The 24,909-nt window shown below is 37.1% G+C and overlaps 1 protein-coding gene and 1 pseudogene across 4 annotated transcripts in view; both read right to left on the bottom strand.

Annotated features, from left to right (window-relative positions):
• LOC143665999 (guanine nucleotide-binding protein-like 3-like protein) overlaps window positions 1-11,584 on the bottom strand; it is a 36,629-nt pseudogene extending 25,045 nt beyond the window's left edge.
• Window positions 1-24,909, bottom strand: part of INPP4B (inositol polyphosphate-4-phosphatase type II B) — a 934,219-nt gene that overhangs the window by 772,178 nt on the left and 137,132 nt on the right. For 2 of the 4 annotated variants that reach the window (XM_077139955.1, XM_077139941.1), the window contains exon 3: window positions 3,739-3,821. The exons of the other annotated variants lie outside the window; for them this stretch is intronic. The gene's annotated coding sequence lies outside the window, so the exon portion shown is untranslated. The remainder of the gene's footprint in view (window positions 1-3,738; window positions 3,822-24,909) is intronic. 4 annotated transcript variants of the gene reach the window in all.

Below are 24,909 nucleotides of genomic sequence, written 5' to 3'. Positions count from 1 at the left end.
AAGTAAAAGAAAGTTAAAGCCTACTTTCTATCATGAAGTCATAATGCTAAATTTGTGTCACCACCAGTGTTTCTAAGGCAACAATTTGATGTCAGAAAAGTGATTATGACCCCTCCAGGATAGAAAGGAAATGTCTGTCTTCTATTTCTGTTTCTGCATAGGCCCTTTCTGGGAAGTTCCTCAGCTTTTGTAGCCTGATCGAGGCTAGATATCTTATTGAAGCAAAATTTCACTGTTTGCCATTCTTAGTATTGAAACCTTCAGATAAAGACATTTGTTTTTCAGAATAGATTAAAGCAGATTAAACACAAAGTTGCTACTTTCCATCTCATAAGAAATTATTTCATCAAGAATACCGTGACTATGCTCGTTGAAGATGTTTGCGTATTTTTTCATACTTTCCACACACTTATGTGGAATAATGCTGTTACAAGAAAAGCTAAGAATGAGTGGGAGAAGGCAGAGGGAGCTACTTAGTCATTTCCCCCAAGCAACAGGCTTAAACCATTCCCCATCTTGAAAAGATAAATAGTAACCACGTTCTATAGGACCTTAGTCTTTAGAAAATTATTTATAAATAAATATTTAAACACAGATCACACGTTTGTGTATGTGTACACACAATAATAAAGGACAATTGCTGAAATACCCTTACAGAAACGTTCACTGGTGCCGTTTGAAACTCTAGCTATTTTTTTCTTTACAGTGCATTTTAATGTTCAAGGAAAAGTTGCCATTTTATTTAATAACCATTTATTGAGAACCTTCTGTGTTCCACATGCTACTCTAAATATGCAGAAACCAACAAGGTATAGTCCCTGCTTATGGAGGAGAGGGAGACATATACACAGATAAGAATTTCTGTAAGAATGAGATTCAACTCCAATCCAGCCTTTGAAAATGTTGAAATACTATTAAATCTTCCTCATCAACATGATGGTAATTTGTAGGTGAAAAATTGTAGTGCACACAGCAATCAAGATGGAAATCGGGGAGGAAATGGGATTTCATTTGTTTCTCGGTTGTTTATGGGTTTCTTCCTCTACCTTGCACAGCACTCATTCATTCAACAAGGTGGCTGATCATTCCGACTATAAGACAAAAGTTTTTTAGCAAGGTTTCCAGCCATGGCTACAAAGCAACATAAAACTAAAGACGTGTGAAATGAAATTATCAGTCAAGGACCTGATGGGCTTCCAATATACAAGTGAGCCCTGCCTATTACAAGCCTCTTTATTCCCTTCACTTTCCCCTCAATTATTCAGTCTTTTCAAAGGCAAACCGCCCATGAAGTGCTTTAATCTTTTAACAAGCAGCTGCTTCAGGCTTTCCACAGCCCTTTCACACTTTTCATACATTCACCTCAGCTCCATTAAAAGGAGCATGTCCAGGGAAGTGACAGGCCTCTGGCCACAACAGACCCTTAGTAAAGAGTGGTGACGAACTGATTAAATGCTTACATGCGGATCCACATAAATGCCAGGGCTGGGGATTAAAACTCCCTTGCAGCACACCACCCAGAAAGCAGCTTTCAAACCGAACTAAATCTGTTCTAAATAACTAAATAATATTGGCACACTTTCATCATCGTATTTGTACCACTTTATATTCTGGATTTGGACTACTTTATGACTGCTATTTATTGGCATAAAAAGGAAACCAAAATAACAGAAAGCACCAGGAAATTGGGACTTCTCAGATAAACTTGTCTGGGTATTTTTTTTTGCTTCCTTTCATTAGAATTAGAAAAATAAACAGCCAGCTTTCCAGAAAGGAGGCTAGAGATGGTGAGAGAGGGAAGTGGAGGGAACTTAAATAAGAAGAAAGCAACAGGATAGAGAAAAATGAAGTCAAAATAGTAAAGAAATGGAACTCCAATCATGCTAAGCAATGAAAAGGAGATAAGAAGCCAGCTCTTCCTTGCATTATATGGAAAAGTGTGAAAGAAGGACTTTGAAATATGCAGCACCTACTATACAGAGTCTACTCTAATTCCCACCCTTGTAAACTTTTCATTTCCTCTGTGATAGCAACCAAATTTCAAGGACCATCATCATTCCTTCACTGAGAAATGCTTATAACTTTCCCAGAAACAGCATTAGGCCAGCTTTTGATTCTATTACCAGCATTTTTTTTTTAACCAAAGTAAAATTTCAGTGGTTTTTTCTTATTATAGGTGACTCCAGGTCCAGGTTTTTCTACAAGAAAAGAAAAAGTAAAAAAAAAAAAAGTAATTTTAAAAAGGATATCTATGTATCATATATATATATATATATAAACACATACATGTATACATATGTGTGTACACATTTCAATTCGCATCTAAATTACAATTTCTGTAAAAATCATTTGAAAAAATGTAATTGTATACCTCAAAAGTTTTCATGGTGAATACTGCATTGACTATTTTAAAAATAAAAATAAATGTAACATTAGAACTAAAAAGAATTTCTGGCTAGGGGAGCTCCTGGGCCAGCCTCACTGCACCTCATCGCTGCAGCCACATGACACTCTCAGCTCACTGCCTCTGTGCACTTGCACACGCGGTGCCGGCTTCTGGGAGCACGCTTTCTCTACACACACCCCTGTGTCTCTTTTCCATACTTCTTTCAGGTCACTGCTCAATTGTGTCTGTATCGAAGAACCCCCCGCCCCATTACTAGTCTATATAAAGCAGCAATCTTGAAACCACCTGACATTTTCTAATTCCGCTATTTTTAACCACAGTGTGTATCCCCAACTGATAGACCATGCATTTGTTTATGAGTTTCTGGCCCACTAGCATTAAATACCATGAAGACAGGGACTTGGCCAATTTGGTTTACCGCCATGTAGCCAGCACCCAGAAGAGCACCTGGCTCTCACAGACTGGTGATGGATCGTTGTTGAGGAGTGAATGGCTCTCAGTTCTGAGCGATGTGTTCTGATTAGCCAGTGGTGTTTATTCCCCAAGGAAAAGTGACCCGGACACGCATATGCCCAGCCTTCCTACACTCCAAGGCTTTGAGGCAGGAGAAAGGTCAAGAAGAGGTAGTACAGGCGATGAAAGTAACCAACAGCTTTAACAGGCTGAATAAAGAACTTCACCCAGGACCCAGGAGGCTAAAGGACTGCTCCCACGTTTTCCTAGTTCTTATTCTATCTTTATCACATGGCTTCAGGAAATGTGCCAAGATGTTGGAGCCATTTCTTTCAAATTAACATGCAAAGGCTTCTACAGCATGGACAACATAGCACTGGGTCTGGTTAACATTTGAGTTACTTGCCTAACAACAGGGGAAAGAAATAGAGCAAACAAAGTGCGAGGTCTCAAAACAGCAACCAAATCATCTAAAATGAGTCCTTAGGGAATTCATTTTCCATAATTCTAAATGAAGGTTTTTATCTACTTCCATCCTTATCTACAGCTCTCTATCAATCTGGGTGAAACACCAGGATAATTTTTAGCCTGCAAATTTTACCTTCTGTCCTCTTCCCTCTAACTATAGGTACAGGGGATTTTAGAAGTTGGTAAAATTAACATCCAAATGTATATGTGGTAAAAGCTGTGTCAGTGCCCTCCCTGTCCAGCTCCTCCGTTAACTACACACACACCCACAGCCAAGGACTGATGGAAAATCTTGGGTGACAACTCTTGCAGGGTAGTTAATGCCTCCCTAGTTCTTTCCCTCGACTCCACAGTGAATCAAGCCAAGGCTAAAATTTACCTGTAACCACGTCCTTGCTTAGACCCATTACCTTGCCTAATCTGCTTCATGTCCTCCCTGCCACTTCTGCTCAATAGGTCACAGGCAGCTGAATTCCCATCTCAGGCTCTGCTTCTAAACATAACAGAAAATAATATGCCTCCAGGTTAGGTTGTTGATTTAAAATCTGAAATTTAAATGGATTAATTTAGATTAAATTGGAATAAATCATACCACACTTTCAGGTCACTTGCATTTAATTGGTTCTGAGAAAGTTCCTAAAATTACAAAGATATTGTATGCAAATAAAGCAGGTTTCCTATTTCAGTTGACAAGCTCATTTCCATCCAGGCTTTGACAGTGTTGGGAGGGAAAATTAGCATATTTGATTCAAATGTAACACTTTCTCCTTTTGCTCCTTTCTTTGCCTGTGGTTGGTTGGTTTGCTTTTCTTTGTTTTATATTTTGATGTAGAAAAGTTGACTCTGGAAGTTTAAGGAAATAATTTATTTAGCCAAGTCAAGCCCTTTTATACTAATTTTAATTTTTGTTTGTGTGATGAAGTTGGTCTTCTGTACTGGATGGATTTTAAGAGGATTCTATCTCATGGTTTCTACTACAATTTTGAATTGGTTATAGTCGGTTAATAATTTAATCTGTCTCCTGCATTTTATTAGCAAACTGTGTGAATTATCTTCACAATAATTCAGGCTCACTCTGTCTGGTCAGTTATTTTTCTTAGGAATTGTATGCCTCTGAAGAACCTGTTCAATTGCTTTTTTATTTTTAGTTCATTTTTAGTAATAGCATTATAAAAATATTCAGTGAAGATATCACATTTATTATATTCTCTTGAGTCCAAATTCTCTTTAGTGTATTTATTTATTTGATTTATATGCTGCTTTCCCATGGAACAGTTAGATATAGATTTTAGTCAGTTTTCTATTCTCACATATTATGTTAAAATATCCACTGCCTTAATTAAAATGACACCACCAGTGCCTATACCATTTTCAGAGGACAATCCTCTTTCTCTGTTTCCTAGAAAAATCCAAAGAGTTACTCATAAGCTTTATAAAAATATATATATTTCCTATATCATATTATTGGTTATCTGATTCATTAATTAATACACTATGCTATTAGTATATTTTCTTTTACATTTTGCCATCAACAAGGTAGATATTTAACATAGCTTTCATTTTACTGTTTACACTGTGAATTGAATTTCCAGTCACAAATAAATATAAGAATATTTGCCTATGTATTCAACAATCTTATTAAGGAACAGATAGCATGATCCATTTTTACTTTTCTCAGTTTCTCAAATAAAAAGAAAGAGTCAAAGCAAAAATGTCCTCCTAGAATTGTGGAAAAGACACAGCCTTGCAGGTAGTGGGCACTCATTCAATGTCACCTGACTCAGGTGCACTGGTGTCACTGATGCAGCAGTCCCATGTTCATGGCTGGCCGCCAAGACACCTAAGTGAGTCTGAAGAAGTGAGGGCATCAGAGAGTCACATCCTGTGAAGAACAGCTAAAGCTACTGGCACCATTCTAGGGAAGAAGATGAGATACTTCTCTGTGAGTTCTTCAAGGCCAGAATGAGAACCAAAAGGTAGAAACTATGGCAAGATGGTCTTTTTGTTTCCACATATGGAAGACTTGCTAGCTGCCTCAGAAGGTAGTGAGGTCCTTGTCACTTTTAAACAAAAGCAGGACAACTACCTGCCAGAGATATTGCAAAAGTGGTTTGGGGAAGTAAGACGAGAAGTATTCAAGATTTCTTACAAATATAATAATGAAAAGCAATAAAAACAAAAGCTCACCTCATGTCAACCTTATGCCAGATGCTGTGTGACACACTTTTAAGTGCATTATCTAATTTAGTCATCACAACAACTTCAGGAGGTATGTGCTAAGATGATCACTTCCATTTTATAGATTGGGAAATAATGGCTTACTCTAAAATGAGAGGACCTGGGAGCCCTTAATTGTTGATTATACTGCCTTCCCGTACATGATAAAGTGGCTTAGATCCTTTCAGCAATAATAGTGGAGTTGGAAGTCTCCCTACCTGGTTCTACTGCTTAGAATCCCTTCTGGATCAGTCAGGATATGCTAGGTTATGTTATATTTACAAGCAATCCCAAAAGCTTCTTGGCTTCTTACAAAGGTTTCTTTCTCATTCACTAACAAGCATCCCCCAAATCTGCCTCAAAGGATTTCAATGACCACAGCAAAGGGAGAAATTCATCTCTGCAGGGTCGCACACTGGCAATTGAATGCTGTGGTCCAGAAATGACATAACTGCCACTTTTGCTTACAAGTCATTAGCCACAGATCATCACTTGGTCCAGCCAACTATTAAGGGGCAGGAAGTACAATCATGTGACAGTTCATAAAGTGGAAAGCCAGAAGTATTTGTGCTGAAACTAGTGACTACCACATTTTCACTACAAAGTTTTTCATTCACTCATTCAAAAGCTGCTGATATTTCACAGCTTTTCAAAATATCTTCCCTAGAACTTATGAAAGAAAGGGAAAGGGACTTTTGTGGTAGCATAATATAATGTTGGTATTATTTCTTTTTCACAGCATCTATACCCCTTTCAAAAGTAGGGTTTCTTCTCCCATGAATCAAAAACAATAAAGATGTTAAATACTATGAGAATGTGACAGTATCTAATCATTCCCAAAACAATCCACAGGATTAGTGATAATGGCACAATTTTAGAATGCAGCCTCATTAAAATAAAAGAACTGAATTTCTAGCAATCTCAATAATGTTAAATGATGAAGATTCATTTTTCATCAAAGTGGTTTCTTGTTGATAGGTTACATAAATCTCTAAACACAATGTGGTCATTTCTTCTGTTCCAAATGCTTTTTACTTTTAAAACTAATTTACGAGGGACTATTCTGCCTTTAGGAACAGAACGCAGTTGGGGTTGTTCCCATTAGACTGATTGTTCTTTAAGATAAAAAATGTCCCCCTACTCTAGGAGTCTTCAATGAGAAAGCAAAGGCTGCCCCATGAAGGAGCAGTCAGTTCTCTGGGCTCTTTTCCTACGTCATCCTTTCCTTCCTCTAAACCTTCCTGGCTTTAAAACAGCCTATAATATTCTAAGATTAGTAGTTAAGTGTTGGCTTGAACCCATTCAATTAAATAAGCCACTACTTTGAAATTTAAAGATAACCATAACTCTAACTCCAACTCCAAGAGGTAGAGCTTTTCTGATGTGAGTCATCTCCTGAGACACAATCTAAAGGCTTTCCCTGTGCAATATCGCAAGAGTCAACTTCTCTGGTTATGAGCTGTCATAGTAACCTCAATTCTGATTTATTCTCCCTAGTCCTTTATTCAGATGCAGGGTTTCAATGCCTCTTTCTCAAAGAGATAGTTTAATTACATCAACATTAGTCTACTTTATTCAAATGATTACTTTTTAAATAAACAGGACACTTTGTTTTTTTTTAAGTGGCAAACTAAAAAAAAAAAAGTCATACTTAATCTTAACTGAAAATATTTCAAAATGGAGACCTTTGCCTTTGGATTTGGAGATACTTTCCTTAACAAAGTATTGAAAGTATATATGTCATTTCTATTTTGACAACAGAGAATTTAAAGTTAGGAAATAGAGTGGAGGGGGAAAAACCATGGCAATTTTATATAGTCAAACTATAAGCTTGCATTTGTGTGCTACAGTCTCTTTGATGAACGATGCTCTTTTTGATATATCTTAAAGGGCAAGGTATTTGCATTTTGTAACTGTGAAGTTCTTTTGACTTCTATAAGTCTTAGTACTTTTAAAGAGTGGATGTGGTTACTGAGAACTACTTTAATGTGAGTACTCTCACTAGCATTAATCTCACTAATTATCATCCAGAAATATAGGTGTCAGAAAAGTTCCCACTCACTTGTTTTGTAATCTAGATCATAAAGTTGTATTATTTTCATTAAAGGTATCAAATAGATTAAAAATCTCACTGTAATTTTATCTGGTTGGCTTTTAACTAAAACACATTGTGTTCTTTAGTCACCTTTCAATTCAAGGTAAAAGCAGGAAGTGCCTATTATGTGCAAAGCATTGTGCTATCTATTAAGGATAATCCAACAACGGAATCCCTGACCCTAAGAGATTTATAATCTGATAGAGTTATTAAGGATTGGCATGCAAACAAATCGCCATGATCCAAAAAAGTATGTGAAAAGTATTCTAACATAACCACCCATGCTTAGGACATAGAGATTAGTCCATGCTGGATAACTTGGGGACAGTTTATGGAAGCACTGGAATATGGCACAGGTTGGACATTAAAGGATGGGGGAGAATTTTAAGGGACAGGGGTGGAAAAGAGGAGCACTCTGAAAGAAGAAAGTATCACTGAAGGAAGTGCTTTTAGGAAAAATCCAGACATCTTGTTTGGCTGTAGTATAAGATCATCAGAGAAGGACAGGAAATAAAATGGAAACTGTAAAGTATCAGAGTCATACAGTGTTCAAGCTAGAAAGCACTTCAGTGACCCTCTGTCCAGCCTCTTATTTTTACAGATGTGAGGGGGAAAAGCCCCTTTTCACATGCTTCTTTGCATTGTAGTCATCTGTTTACATGCCCAGACCCTAAGTTTCTTGGGGTCAGAGATTTCACTGTTGGATTCTCCATAATACACAGCACAGTACTTTATACATAATAGGAACTTTCTATTTATACACTGAATTACAGGTGACTAAAAAACACAATTTGCTGATAGATAAAAGCCAACCAGATAAGATTACTTCTTTTTTTTTTTTTTTAACATGGGCAGGCACTGGGAATCGAACCCAGGTCCTCTGGCATGGCAGGCAAGCATTCTTGCCTGCTGAGTCACCGTGGCCCGCCCCAGATAAGATTACTTTTAATGAAAATAATCAAATTTTATGATCTAGAGTACAAAACAAGCAAATGGGGACTTTTTCTGAAAACCTCTATTTCCATTTGATGTCTATTAGAGGCAGAATTAAGATTAGAACCCTGTCTTGAGACCAGCTCCATTTATTTTGCAGTAGATTATGGAGAATCTTGAATTCCAGGCTAAAACTCCTGTGTTTATTCTATGCGCAACTGAGAACCAGCAACAATTTTCAGCATCGTTAGTGAGTATTCCTATTGGGATTACAGGAGTACTAGTAAAAGCCCAAGGTCATGCACTAACTGAGAGAACCACGATTTCAGCCCTAACTTATGACTTCATGTCCAGTACTTTTTGCAGTACACGGTCATCCAAAACAAACTGCCACCAGCAAAATCCAAAGGGATGCTTTCAGTCTGATGGAAAAAAAAAGAGAACAAAAAATTTACAAAAGCAGAATTGAGTCCTCAAATACTGCCATTGCTGAGAGGCACTTGTCCTAGGTGCCTACTGCAGCCTTAGGCATCTTATTAACCCCAAGTATGATTGACTACACATTGGAGTTCACATCGCTAACAGTGAATCACATCAAGAATTATAAACTTTTATTCAAATTAATTTCAACAAAGAGAGCAAAAAAATGAGCAGTTTGCTGAAGGAAAATGTCCCTCTCTTAAACAAAAGCAACAGATTTCAGTACTTAAGAGTATGGTCCATCAAAGCTAAAGATGGCAAGTACTCTACCATAACATCTCTTTCACTACCTGGTTGTCTTTCTGGGTACTTCTCTTCTGTAGAGCGTCACCCCAAGGTATCCACTACATGATGATTAAAGTCTCTACTCTAGACACTTGCTTCTTTCTAATGTGATTGTGTTGCTCAATTTCCATTGACAGGCTCAAATGTAATTTGGATGCAAAATAGCTTGAGTGAAAGTTACTCAACAAATTCATCTATGAAATATACACACATATGAGAAACAATGATCACATCTTTCTTTTTTCAGTTCTGACAGCCTAAATTTGAGTTTGGGGAAGGCAAATGGTAAATCCTCTCCCTAAGCACTGGTTGGTTTAATTAAATTTGTATATTCATTTGGGTCCACAGGGAAATGAGGCTAATAGACACTTACATTTCATAAAACAAGTACTTTATTTTGAATATTCTTATATTTCAAAACAATATTACAAAAGAATCAGTAACTCCGCCTCTAACTTGAGAAGTAGGTATCCTTTATATTTGTTCCTAGAGATTTTGCCTGCTGTCCCCTAATTACTGAGTAATGATAGGCACTAAGCCATGCCCCCCTTTTCATTCTCCTAATGCTAAGTTGTGTTCTTAAATTCAAAAACGCAGAAACAAGCAAAACAAACAAAACAACATTTTCCATACTCACTCTTGATATTGCACAGTACCTGTCCCCCTGAACAGGCTTTGCCTATCTTATATTTTAGTTGCAGTGTCCTCACCCATGATGCTATTCTTTGCAACAGCTGTTTCTCGGTGAAACAACTGTCTTATTCTTTCTGTCAAGAACTCTCTCCGCTTTGATCTTCAGAAACACAATTCTCCAGGTTCCAACATATATGAAAAAGAAATGACCCAGCAAGTTCTTTAAAATAGCCACGATAAAGCAGAATAGCCATTCTCATTTCCTAAACACTCTTGGAAGCTTATCACTGTTATTGAAATAGTTTTTCCTTTGCAGTTACTGACATGTGTGGCAGCATCTTTTTGTCCATAGACTTACCAGTACAGTACCTATTACCTCCAAAGCATTGTTCTCATCATTGTTTTCAAGGCTTCCCCTTATAACACAAATCAGGTCCTGCCTTACTGCTTCTTATAGTTGTTTACAGTCAAGGTCAGTCACCTGTTGTTTGGAAAAAACAGCAGTTCTTTATTTTAAGGTTCAAGTCTGTGATATGTCTCCACACAGCAGTAGCTTGTTCTCTGTACTATCCTTTGTAGGAAGAAATTTACAGATGCCAGCCAGTCCCATGCTGCTATGATAAGAGCTGCACAATATTGATAAAGTCAGATTTCACCCTGGCCATCTGCCCCTAGGCAGAGGGCCCATTTCTCTCTCCTGTATCCATTTGCTGTTGCTAAAAAAATGCCCTTCCATATATTCAGGAGTTGCATGCTCTGAATATTAGCAGGAGTTACTTTTATTTTATCTTCTCAGCTTGAAGCTAGGTCTTCAAGCTCAACTGTTAAATTTAATACAGTTACATGCAAACTAGAACGTCCTCATATTAATTGGGAAAAAAAGACCAATAACAATTTGTTACCATTCACCAGGACAGGTAAACTAACATCCCACTCTGCAGAGAGAAAATCCCATTACTGCCTGGAATGATTTAAAATTTTGCATGCCTACATGCAAAACAGATATATATTTTTAAAGGAGGGTTCAAGGTAGTTAACATTACCTGTGGCAAGAAGCTAGAAACAAATCCAATGTTAAATATATATTTCTTGAAAGAAAATGCAAGTATAAAGAAACAGGAAAAAACTAACAGTTATTTATCCATTTAAGTACCATCAGAATCCTAATTCCTCTACACCTACAGCACAGCAAACTAATTATTCTCTACTGAGACACCTCAGCCATCCTTCCATCCATAAAAACTCTCAACAAATGTGAACTGGACAGTTCCTATGTGCCGGATGGCATGCTGAGCCTGAGAGAGATATTGGTTTCCTGGCCGCCAAAGCAGATATCATGCATCGGGTTGGCTTAAGCAATGTGAATTTAAGTGCTCATAGTCTTGAGGCTAGGAGAGGAAGTTTTCTCCCAGAAGAATGTGGCATTCTGGGGCTGGCTATGATGGGCCTCAATCCATGGCTTTTCCAACACATGGCAATGCATGCTGAGGCCTTGCTGGTTTCTCCCTTCTCTTCAGGGTTCCATTGGTGTTCAGGTTCTGACTGCTCACTCCAGGTTTCCCTCTCTCTGTGGCCTTTCCTAGTGAACCTTCAGTCACAGGATTCAGACCCATCCTGATTCAGTTGGGTCACACCTTAACTGAAATGCCCTCAGCAAATAGTCCTTAACTGAAATGACCACATCAGACAAGATTTCCTGGTCACTCCCAAGAAAGGACTAAGTTTAAAGAGCTGTTTTCCTGGGATAAAATTTGGTGCAAAATTTATATTTTCGGTAGTGCATTATCTAATTTAAGTTGTATGGACAGTTTACTTGAACACCATAATTGCCTGGAATGTTGAATAGGGTGTGAGATCTTGGTGTGTACACATTAGTGTGACGTCCCAATGTATCCTAGAGTAATTTGGGCAGAGTATTTGCAAGTCCCCTTGGGGGACCGAGGAGAAAGGAGGAAATATTCAAATTCCCCGTTTGGGGAATTCCTGATATTCTTATAAGTTGTAGAGACAACCAACTCAATAGGCTGAGCACTCAATCTTGCAGCTCACCTCTATGAAACTCATTCCTGAAAAGGATAGGCTAAGCCAACTTACAATGATGCCTAAGAGTCACTCCCGAGAACCTCTTTCGTTGCTCAGATGTGGCCTCTCTCTAAGCCAACCTGGCAGGTGAACTTACTGCCCTCCCCAAGGGGTGTAAATCTCCCTGGCAATGTGGAACAGAACTCCCAGGCATAAGCTTGGACCTAGTATCTTCTGGACCAAAAGGGGAAATAGAAAAATGAGACAAAATAAAGTTTTAGTGTCTGAGAGATTTGAAACAGAGTTGAGAAGTTATCCTAGAGGTTATTCTTATGCATTATGCAGATATTCCTTTTTAGTTTATAATGCACTGGAGTAGCTAACAGAAAATACCTGGAACTGTTGAACAGTGTTCCAGTAGCCTTGATTATCAAAGATGAGTATATAACTATAATACTTTTATAGTGTGACCATGTGATTGTGAAAACCTTGTGTCTGATGCTCCTTTTATCCAGGGTATGGACAGATGAGTATAAAAATAAATAATAGGGGGATAAAGGGTAAAAAATTGGGTAGATTGAAATACTGGTGGTCAATGAGAGGGAGGGGTAAGGGGTATGAGATGTATAAGTTTTTTTCTTTTTATTTCTTTCTCAAAATTGATGGAAATGTTCTTAAAATGATCATGGTGACAAATATACAACTATATGATGATGTTTTGAGCCACTGAATATATACTATGATTGGAGAGAATGAGTGTGAAGATTTCTCAATAAAAATATATTTTTTAAAAAAGGACATGTTTTTTCTGGCATAGCTTCACTACTACCCAAACAATCCCTGCCCACATAGAGATGATAATTGGTTGTGAATTAAAGAATTAACTTATAATGTAAAGTGATACAAAAAGAGGGAATTGGACAGACTTTGAAATATCACAAATTTAAAGGATAGGCAGGGAAATAAAATTGGGAAGGATGACAAGGAAATATAAAAGGAAAAAGAAAAAAAAAGAAGAAAAAAGCAAAAACAGGAGAACTGGTAATCTACTCCCACAGTGCTCAGACAGAGAAGGCTGGTGGCAGTCCATGGTATCTTGCAGAAACAAATGCACGTCCTCTTGGGATTCTCAAAGTTCCCATAGGTTAATTTTAGCCAAAAATGTGCTGACACTAAACAAAAAAAAAGAACTATAACTCAAGAAAACAACTGATCATGAGCAAGTCAGCAGAAAAAAAAAAATACAGAACCTCAAGACTTAAGATATCAGAACTAATAGATGCAATATAAAATAACCATGTAAGTGAGGTCTAAAGAAAAACAAGGTGGGATTAGAATTTGAGAAAAGAACAAGGACTATAAAAAATGACTAGAGAGATTTTAAAAGAAAAGAAAACTACATAGAATGGGCCGGTTATCTTATGCTGACCCCCTCTAGGTGTAATCTTCCACCATTTTCTACCCCACACTCTGCCCCTTTCATGACTCTTGGCTTCTGATGGGGTTTGGCCAAACAGGTGCACACCACTCTCTTTCTCCAGCAGGAGACTGGAGGAAGAGAGAGTGGATGTATATGCCCTTGTTCCTTTCCTGTGGTGTTGCCCAGAGCTGGCTGCGCCTCTGACCAGGGCTGCCTCTGACCAGGGCTGGCTGCACCTCTGACCAGGGCTGGCTGCGCCTCTGACCGACTCCTTCACTCAAAGTGGTCTGCTCTACACACCCTGCCTCCTTCCAGTTTCTGATAACCCCTTCCTCTCTGACAGTCCCATTGCTGCTATTCCTGGGCTTCTACATTCTCTTCTTAGAGTTCCCCTTCATCTAGCCAGAAAGAAAGGCTGTATCACGACAAGGAAATGGCAAATAGACTGACAGCAAAGTTCTCAGGGGCAACAATGGAAGCCAAAATGCTATGGGACAACAGCTTCAAAGCGATGAGAGAAAACCGTCTACTTGGAATTGTATAACACTGTCATTCAACAGCGAGCACAAAATAAAGGCAGTTCAAGATAAATAGAAACCAGGAATGTTTACCAGCAATAGACCCTCATTACAATAAATATTATACTCAAAAGTAGATGCAGAAAAAATATTAGGATAAGAATTTGGAAAAGTGGCTGATTATAATATCAATATATTAAAATCATTCATATTTCTAGACAACATTAATAAATAGAAAATATTATACAGTCAGAAAACTTTAAATAATAACAATAAAGATGCAGTGTCTCAGAATAAATCTAATAAAGAATGTTGAAGACCTGTGCCAGTTCGAAACTATTATGTACTCCAGAGAACACATATTTTAATTCTAGTCCAATCTTGTGGGGGCAGTGTTTCTCTTAATTCTGATTCAATATTGTAGGGCAGAAACTTTTGATTAGATTATCTCCATGGAGATGTGGTATGCCCAACTGTGGGTGTGGGCCTTTTGATTAGATGGAAATGTGACTCCACCCATTCAAGATGGGTCTTGTTTAGTTTACCAGAGTCCTTTAAAAGGGGAAATGTTCTGGAGAAAGCTCAGATGCAGACACTTGGAGAACAGTTGTTTCAGAACTGACAGACACCTGGATGTTTGGAGATGCTTGGAGTACAGACAGAGAGCAGACACCTAGACACGGGTAGAACCCAGCAGATGTCACCATGTGCCTTCCCATGAGATGCTAAGCAAGCCAGAACCCAGAGTTGTGTCCTGGAGGAGCTAAGTGAAGGCCCACAGGTGCTTAGAGAGGAAATTACTGGCATCAGAAGCTGGAAGCAGTGGAACTGGGAATAAGAACCAGCAGATGCCAGCCACATGACTTCCCAGATGACAGGTGCTCTGGATGGCATCAGCCTTACTTGTTTGAAGGTAGCCTCTCTTGCTGGTGCCTTAATTTACACATTTTCATGGCCTTAGAACTGTAAACTTGCAACTTAATAAGTTTCCTGTTCAAAAGCTTTTCCATTTCTGGTTTATTACATTCTGGCAGCTTAACAAATTCATATAGGACCTTTATACAAAAAATGTGTAAATTGTATTGAAAGACAGTAAAAAAGACAGTAGTGTTCATGGAGACAAAGATTATAATCGATAATACCAGAGATCAAATCTACCCAAATTGAGTTAAGGATTAAATGCAATTCCAATGGAAGGGAAAGATGTAGATGGGAGAGAAGGATACAGATTGATTATTTTTTTCTTATACAGATATTACATATGTGTGTGTACATATACACACAGTATTACCAAGATATTTCACATATAAAAATTAAACTAAAAGAAAGAGAACTTGTAATCAAGAAAAACAAAAGTAGAATTTTTAAGAAAATAGCTAACATAATCTGATATTGCTAAGTGGCCTAGTACAATGATTACAGAGAAATACATGTTGAAAGTAATACAAAGGGATTTTTTATAGGCTTGGCAAAAGCAGTGTCAGTGAGCTGTAGGAGTGGAGTGCAGACAGCAATGAAATGAGAAAGTGATAGGAAGTGTTAAACATCACTTCCAAAATGCTTGGCCTTCCCTAGGGAGAGGGATGAGAATAACTGGAAGGGAATGTGAAGTGGAGAGGGAGTTTTATTCTTTTTAAGGTATGAAAATCTTGGAGCATGTTCACTGCCCATTGGAAAAAGAGAGAGGAATGGAAAGGTGTAGCTACAGGAGACAAGGAATAATGGCTATGTAGAAATCTTTGAGACTTCAGGAGGAAACAGGATTGAGTGCAGAGATTCAAGGTTTAGCTTTGACGTGCAGAAAGGAGAGGATGATGACAAGATGCATTAGTGTAGTAGGTTAGGTAATGCATTATTAAAGAAATCTCCTTTATTGGCTTCTACTTTTTCTAGAAACTAAAGGAGAAGGCCTAAGGCACATCCTCTCCTAAAGCCATTTTCAGGTGCTCAATTTTGATGATGGTAAATTTCGTAAATAGAAACTTTGTTTTGTATTTATTTACAAACAAAAAAGAATTGTAAATACAAAAAGGCTGGGTAAGCAGGAAAATACCTTCTCAAAGATAGGCATTCCACCAGCTCTAGGTCACAAAGTGCGTGGTGGTTTCATGTAACAATCAGAGTCCTCAAATTTAGGCCAAAGATACGGCTTTACATTAGTGGCTCTATCTGATCCCACAAAGGTTTTTAGGAAGACAAGCTACAAGGGGAAAATAAAGCGGTAAGGCTATGCAGCTCAGAGTGCTGTTGAGCAAAGGAATTGTAAGTTGTCTGCTTTTGTATATTAAAACATTAATCTCCCCACGGGGAGCAGCTCCAGTAATTTCTCTGCAAATGTCTTCTATAAGGATTCACAAGGGTGAGGGAAGACTCCTCACTACCCATTAATTTAAAGAACGTGGTACGTACAGATCCCCTTGTACTTTCAATGAGTTATGATCAGGCTGAAAATATTCAATCCTCCAGTGTTTTTCAAAAAGAATTTTTACCTCTGCCCAGGATTAAGAGTCTATGTTTAGGTGATGTACAAATAGGCCTCACCAGAGAGACCAGCAAATAAATATCCAACGGTCATGCAATGCTAGTTTATAAGACTGTCTTCCATTAAAAGATAAAAAATCCTTTGCAAGATGATATTTAATGCTTATCCTAATGAAGAGTTGTCACCCAAGGTGTGCTCATTTTCTTCAAATACATTGCTCTTACAGTATACATAAAGTTCCACAATATCTGTACTATAAGTAGCTGTGGCACAAATAAACCTTAGCAGCATTGGTACCATACGGTGTAAACAAATCTTTCCTAAAAATAAAATATATTTTGGGTTCAAGATATATCTTCTAAGTCAGCAGGAGGGAAAAACAATCCAGCATGTACAGTGGTTTTAACACATTTAGCTGCCAACTTCTAGAGACAGCTTTAACCAGTGGATTTTACAGAGGTTAACATTTATTTCTACTTGTGTGAGATGTTATGTAGAAAATTCAGTGAGGAGTAAAATTTTTAAGTGTGTCCAATGTTCATAAAATGACCATATAAATGAAGAATATTAGATTCCACAGCTCTCATGAAAACCCAGCAGATGTTTCCTTCCACCTATGATATTTTTTAGGACAGAATGTCTGAAGTGCATGATTAAAAGATTCCAACTGCTTGGTAATTTTATGTTCATAAACATTCTAGGATCTCCAGATATTATATATATTCAACAGATTTAACCAGTCTGAGCTCACCAACCTTTTCCCCTTTTAAAGAGCTTAACGATAAAGGGAAAGATCCTACAGACATCTACTTTCTTTTTAGCCAGCATCCCCCCTGGTTTGGGGATGTCATTTTCACCTCTCAGGAACACAAAAGGGAGAGTTTCCTTTTCCCCTGGCACCACGGCTGCAAATCACCCCCAGATGACAACCATTTTCCATTTTCCTCAAATGAAGGGCAAATGAAGAACCTCCAGTACCAAGCTGGCAAGAACATGAAGGTTTCTCACTTCTGCTAAGATTCTAAGAGGCAGATTATAAGGGCTAAGTCCTGAATGAAGCTCAAGAATTTGCTCAGAATCCTGGACACACCGGTTCCTAAATGTGTTCCTAAATGTATTCCTAAATTGGAGCATGTTATCTTACTTCTCTGTCTCTGTTTCCTCATTTGTAATAAAATGGAGATAACGGCCGTACCTACTTCTCACAATTGTAAGGAGCAAAAGAGTTCATGTGAGTACAGAACTTAATAGCACTCAATAAATGTTAGCTATTGTTATTTTTATCAAAATAGAGCGGATATGTGAGTTCCTGTGTGAATACTTTTATTCTACATTTACTCCAACCTTTTATTTCTGGTTCTCGTGGATAAGACATGGGTGATAAAGTACTCTACAAATTACTCAGCTTCAGAAAGACAAAAGTTGGCCGCACAGTTATACAAATAGTATGTAATTTTCCCAAAGTACATCTGCCAAAGTGAGATAAACAGTTTACTGGGCATATTCCAACAGGCTCTGATGCAGCAAAAATCTTCAAGAAGAGTAGAGTTTATTCATGGCTAGGTGCTTAGCAAGTGTCTGACATTTATCTGGTCCTCCACAAATGCTAATTTCCTTACCATTTCTTTTCCTCTGTTACCAACTCTCCTACACCTAGAGGCACGTAGAAGCAAGCATAAGGACACTTGCATATACACTGACTTTTCAAAAGGCCAAATTCTTTCCGGCAACAGCAAGGTATAGATCACAGTTCTTCTATACCTTTATCAAAAAAAGGAACCAATTTCGATGAGCCCCTTTATTAAAGTATTTCCTGTGTTTTTCAAACTCTGACACATCAATCTATCAACTGCTCTTAAAAAGCAATAATGTTTTTCTCTGTGCTGGTTATTCATTTATTTATCTGAAAAACATTTTTGAGACCTCCTGTGCACAGGGCATTCTATTGGGCATTGGGTGCCATAGATAAATTAGTAATGCTCCCCATCCTCAAGGAGTTTGCAATCCAGAGAGAGAAAGCAAAAATTAAAGGTGCCATTGTTTCAAGGAACATTTTGCAAATGAGGCATTCACGTGGGAGTTATAAGGAGAGAAAAACTCTATTAGGCAAATAAAAAAAAGTGGGAAATCCAGGAACAGAGGCCAAGATAAAGCCATACAGCTATTCAAGGTCTATACAGTTGGGCACAGAAACCTTAGCCAAGGAGCAGAGGGACTTATCATTAGAACTCTATTTCAGAAGATCATGCGTACGACTGAGTGAAAGACACAGGAGAGGAAGACAGTGCTGCCAGCAGGGAAATCAGTGAGCAATGCCATAACCATAATTCCAGGGAAGAAAATCAGGCCAGATTATGAAAGGCTCAGGATCTTATTCTGGAGTCACTGAAGAGGTTCTAAGGTTTCTTGTGGAGACAAGCGATAGGATCAATTCTGTATTCTCAAAAGAATATTCTGAAAGGAGGTGATTATGGTAAAGAAAGAAGAGATTAAAAACGTTATGGAACAATTCTAAAAATTCTATAATCATTTATCATTTCTTGCTTATGTGAGTGTCAAGGTTTTCATAATCTTAAAAAATTTTTAAATTAAATTGAATGTAACTGCTATACAACTATTACCTATAAGTAGGATGTTATATTTTTGTGGTCAGCTATGGAATCTCTTTGTTCACACTGATTGACCTAGCCAGTAAGTTTTATTTTTAAATGTGAACTTATAAAATACATTAATGCTAATAAAATGGTACCTTTATATCTTCTTTACACTGAGAATTCATTTAAAAACCTTTTGTCAGAAGTTTAGAAAATACTATATCAAATAACTATTGTCTGAATTTCTCATTTTTTCTTCATAATAGTAAAAAGTGTTAATTATACTAATAAAAAAGTTTGAAGACTCACTGTTCAATGACATGTTGCTATAAGCTGACACTAGGATTTTGACATTCCTTATTGTGCTTGATCTTTATAACACCTTTGCAAGATGGGTGTTATTAAATCAGTATACAGACAAGGAAATTCCTTAAAATTTATTAGAGTGGACCCAATTATTTTCTAAAAAATTTCTTAACTCTCCCCACAGATAAGCCTTGACCCTCCCCCATGTGGTGGTAGAAAATGACTAACCTTTTGGATGAGAATTTCTATTAGGCTCTAAAATTTCATGAAAAAAATGTCAAGTCTATTACTCTTTTTTAAATCATGGTTTAGGCCTTAACGAACCATAGAGTATATCCTAATGTAAGCACTTTGCCAGATAACTTACCATTAAAACATATGCTGCTTACCTTTTATCGGAGTCTTGTTTGACCTGATACTATGCATAAAGGATAGTTTAAGGAATATGTAATTCCTTTGGCTTTCCTAATTCAGAAAATACAAACTCAAACATCAGCAAAGGCCAGGCAAATAACAAGGATAAGTGATGTGGGTCAGGTGTAAGACAAAAGAGAGTGGTAGAGTCTGTGACAATAAAAACAGCACACATTCTGTTTAAAAACAGAAAATCAGTTTCTTAAAATAAAAAGTTTGGGCAATCTGCTCTACCTGTGATGGCTAAACTCATTTTAGCAAATATACCTGGGTATGTGCCACCCAAAATGTGAGATGTGGTCCACTGCCAGCCCATGAACAACTTGATATCAGTCCACAGTAAGACAAGGAGCTTGAGCCGGAATGTAAATCATTATCATTAAGTACACTGTACAGTTCAACTGACCTTCTCTTTTTAGTCACAAGACTTTCTCAATGAAGGAAGCAGTATATTGATTTGCATTCTTCATGCAAGTTCTTTATCTCATGGTGGGCCGGTAACAAATAACTTCCAGATGAACTAATTTAGCTGGCATTGTACTGTGTCTTTGATTTTCAAGCTTTTTTTTTTTTGATAGACAACACTTTATTCAATTAAGATCTGAGCTATCTCTTTGGAACACAGTGTCTTATCCACACTGAGGAACTTCTTTCACCCACTCTGTTATGGCACTATGCTCTTGTCCTTTGTTGAACGATGCAATGAAAAAAAATTAACTATAATTCTTCAGAGTACATTACTCAGTATCCCTCATAGGAAAATTCAAGACACTCACAGGAAATTTCATTTTGATTTAAATTTTAAAGAGAAGTTCTTCTGCTGGACTGAGTGAATTTTGGAAGCAATTTGTTTGGGTTTTGGTCAACCAAAAGCTCAGAACCAAGTGTAGAGTCCAATTTACCAACTGTATAGGGTCGGATAGCCCATAAATACTTGTGCTTTCTTTTCCTCATATCATATACTACAGATGATTTTTCTTCTCTTAATTTTTGTATAGTTTTTTTATATTGTCTATATGATTCTAAACCATTCAAATCCTTTTGGAATAAGGTGGGAATAAATAAGCAGTCTAGGTGAAAGTTGCTAAGAGGTAATGGCTATGTATGTGAAGAGAACAGAAACACTGGAAGAGCAATTCAAAACATTTTTGTAGATGTCAATTTTATGGTTTAGCTCAGGGGATAGCAAAAGGTGTCCCATGGGCAAGAAAAAAAAAGGTGCACAGGTAGTTTAGTGGTTAGAATGCCCGCCTTACATGCGGGAGACCCAGGTCCGATTCCCGGAGCATGCACCCCCCCCCCCCAAAAAAAATGTGGCCCATGGGCCAAATCCAGCTGGTCATCTTTTTTATAAATAAACTTTTATTGGAACACAGCCCTACTCATTCAGTTATGCATCATCTCCAGCTGCTTTCAAATACAACAGCAGAGTTGAGTATTTGTTGAAGCCTAAAATATTTATTATCTGGCCCTTTCTGGAAAAATGTTTGTTGACCCCTGGTTTAGCTTATGACTAAACTCCAGGACTGGCCTTTTAGTCACTATATTCTCCCAAAAACAAAAGTCAGAATTCATCTATCCACATTAGACAGCCCATATACCTTTATAACCAACTTTATATACCATACCCATGAAGTCAATTGAATGTATTTGTAATACTAATTTTTAACTGACTGGGTAAATTAGACTAAGCATATCTCTTTATTAAATATACTCCCCTACCCCACCCCTGCCCAAGATGAAGCTATACAGTTTTCCTGGTTATACTTCAATGAGTGTAACAATCACTTAGATGAGTCCTATGTGATTGGTCTAAGTTTAGGGTATAACAGCATAATAAATATATTAATGGTTGTCGATACCACTATGATACTTTTATAGTATATTTTATGTCATTTTTGTGTACAGTCACAATTAATTTTCCCTACGAGTTTGTGAGATAGTTATTATTATCCCTATTTAATTTATGAGAAAACTGAAACTCAGGTAGATTGCAATGACTGTAGTCTACGTTTGGGAAAAAAAAGGACTCATGCCAAGTCCTTTAAATAAATTCAATGGCTTTTCAAATGTCCCACAACTGTATCTATAGATACAATGTGTGCAACTAGAAATCAAACACATGCACCTGAAGAAAAATAGCTATTCTTATGTGGAAGGGCCCAGAGCTCTTTTAGAATAGGCCCAATTTCAATATATAGCTCTCCCAGACTTCCCAGTGGAAACCTTATAACATCAAATAACTGCTACTATCTTATCCAACATCATGGATAGTCATTTTGAACATTCCAATACATTTTTCTAGCTAGAGTGCCACCAATCCTGCACTGCTTGTATTATCAAATTTAATTTTAAAGCGCTGCTCTACTTGTAGTCAAGCTCCAAAATATATGTTTTGCATTATTATTGAGCTGCTGTAAAGCTCAGTATCTTTAGATATGGGTTTACTGTAACCTCAAATCATTTCTGGACATATGCAAGGAATAAATTATGAATAAATAAGTGTAAGTATTTAAATTAAAAATATACAGTTTCTGTCAGCAAAGGACAACCTGAGCTCAGATTTTGTCAAATCTCTGGGGTGATTATTATTCGTAGAATTTTCAAGTAACTCATAAATCAAAAAGTATCTTTTCACTAACTGGAAAATATTACTTGAAAACAGCTATCTATTATCATCCCTACTCCATTCCAAGGTGTTTGTGGAGATAAAGTGACAAACCCTCTGTTTGCCTAGATACCTCTTGATTCTAGCACTGAAACTCCTCAATCTGGAGCAAATTGAAATGCTGGTCAACCTAAAATGGACAGTGGAAAGAGTTAAACCTGAGGTCCTTGAAGGTCCCTTCTCAAATTAAGACTACATTTTTCAGTAAAATTTTATCATTTTTTAATCATAACTAATGTTTATGTGGATCAATGTGTTGGAAGCAGGAAAACCTATAAAGATATGACCCTGTATGATATTATGTAATGTGATTTAGAATTTCATTGCAATTTCTTTGCTCCACACTATTTACACTGGTCTCTCTTTTTCTCTCTCAGACACTCTTTCTCAATAGCATATCACCCAAGAGAATTTGGGAGGGAAATTTAAACAAATGGGAGAAAACTCCCTTGAGGTCTTGAAAGGGTTTTATCACTGCTAGTGCATTATTGCTTCAAGCTTTCAACTGGAAAGAAACATAAACTTAAGCATGGATATTAGAAAATCTTAACAGAAGCAAATTATAAGCTTTTCATTATTTTCATTTGTTGTTAAATTATCTGGTCTATGAAATGGAAAGTGACTGTTAGTGGAATCTAACTTGGTGACCCATAACAGGAAGCCCTTGCAGCTTTAGGCAGGGTGAGAAACACGGTATTTCCCACCCTCACTGCCTCTGGCCAGTATATACTTTACACATCACAATTTCACTACACAGAAGAATTGCCCTTGACAAAGATACATCTGGAGTTAGATGTGCAGGTCCTGAAGATCCACTCACTCAAATCTCTCCCACTTAGCTATCTGCAGCTTCCTGAAACATTTGGCTCAAGGTATCAACAGACATGGGGTCCACTAGCCTGAGCTACTTCTGAGCTTCAAGAAACTCTGGAGGCCTCATGTTAATAAAGGTACAGCTTTCTCTCCTGTATGATCCCAGTGGGCAAAATTGTTTTGTAAACTAGGATCAAAGAAGAGAGTTGTAGTGTATGGTTATGTAGCACTTAAGAAAGACATAAATAAAATGTATGTATGACATAACCAAAGATGTCACATATTTCTTGATTATTTTCATCTATAAAAATTTCCATAACTGGAGTACAGGATTAAGTAAACAAGCTTCATCAGATTTGCCAACATGAAACTAAATAGCAAACTGAGCATATTTGCCAAATAAAATTGTACATAGTCTTTTGTGACAATTTTGTGACACCTCATTAATGAGCAGATTAAGAAGTTAAACTATTATTCAAATTTATGGTTGAAATATTTTACTGAATGTATCTTCTTAGGCTGATTTAAAACAAATAAAAGTTTAGGGCAATTTTGCAGCACAGTAATGGGAAAGAGAAGCTTCCAAGGCTCGTGTAATCCTTTCTGGAGGACCATGAGATGTCATTAGGTCAAATTGTGAACAAAAGCAAGCAACGGTAATGTGGGCCTGCGGTACTTAGAAAGCAGGGCATGCTGCATAATTCCGTGGTCAATCTGAAGAGAGAATCATGAGAACAGAAAATACTTAGGCAAAATGATTGATGTCTAAACTGGTCTAATAAATGGTATAAAAAACTCTTCAAGTTAAAATTTTGCTGAGAGACACATATTTCTTGGATAAGATGACAAAAACTTGTAAAGTTGCCAATTCATTTCAATTCCATTTACACACTCAATGAAAAGTCAATTAAAATTCAAAATGTTTCAGTAACGTAAAAATTTTCTAAAAATAATCTGAAAGAAATGTCAGTGAGAATGCCTTAAAACCCATACACACATGCACACACAGCCATATACAGAGAAAATAAATAAGAAAAGGAAATCAACCCTACAGGATATTATGCAAATAATTACAACATTTAAATCTGCATGGCACTTATAAAAGAACTGATAGACATTAAAACAAAATAAAATACCAGAACTAGAAAGCTATTATTGTGGGAATATTTGTACGTGTGTGCCTCCCTAATAAGTTAACGTCTGATATGACGTGACAGAATCAAATATAAGTGGGAAATGGTTGAATTGTGCAAAATTTTCTGCTGGGAAATGCTAAACTATGATTAGGGATAAAATCAATTAAATTTTTATCTCATACACACAACAACAAAACAAAATGTTGGGTAGACCAGAGAGAAGAATATCATTAAAGAATTAGATGTAAATTATATGCAGGAAAAATAAGTTGGTATCAAATCAAATGTGACTGTTATAGTTTTATGATGCCAAATTTTAACTCCCCAAAAACCACAAAGAAAATATATGAGCATATCTATAGGAAGGAATGATAAGGTACCATACAAAACACCAAATAAATAAGAGCATAGACATTAATGGAAGAAGTGAGGGAAAAAGAAGTTCTAAGACTTACAAAGCCAATAACAAAATGACAGGAGAAGGTCCTGCATTATCAGTAATCACTTTAAAGGTAAATGAATTAAGGTCTCTGGTCAAAAGGCAGAAATGGGCAGAATGGACGAA

The sequence above is a fragment of the Tamandua tetradactyla genome, chromosome 22 (assembly GCF_023851605.1).
Source record: "Tamandua tetradactyla isolate mTamTet1 chromosome 22, mTamTet1.pri, whole genome shotgun sequence".
Lineage (NCBI taxonomy): Eukaryota > Metazoa > Chordata > Mammalia > Pilosa > Myrmecophagidae > Tamandua > Tamandua tetradactyla.
Note: the sequence above shows the minus strand (reverse complement) of the source record. Positions and strands in the feature narration are given on the sequence as shown.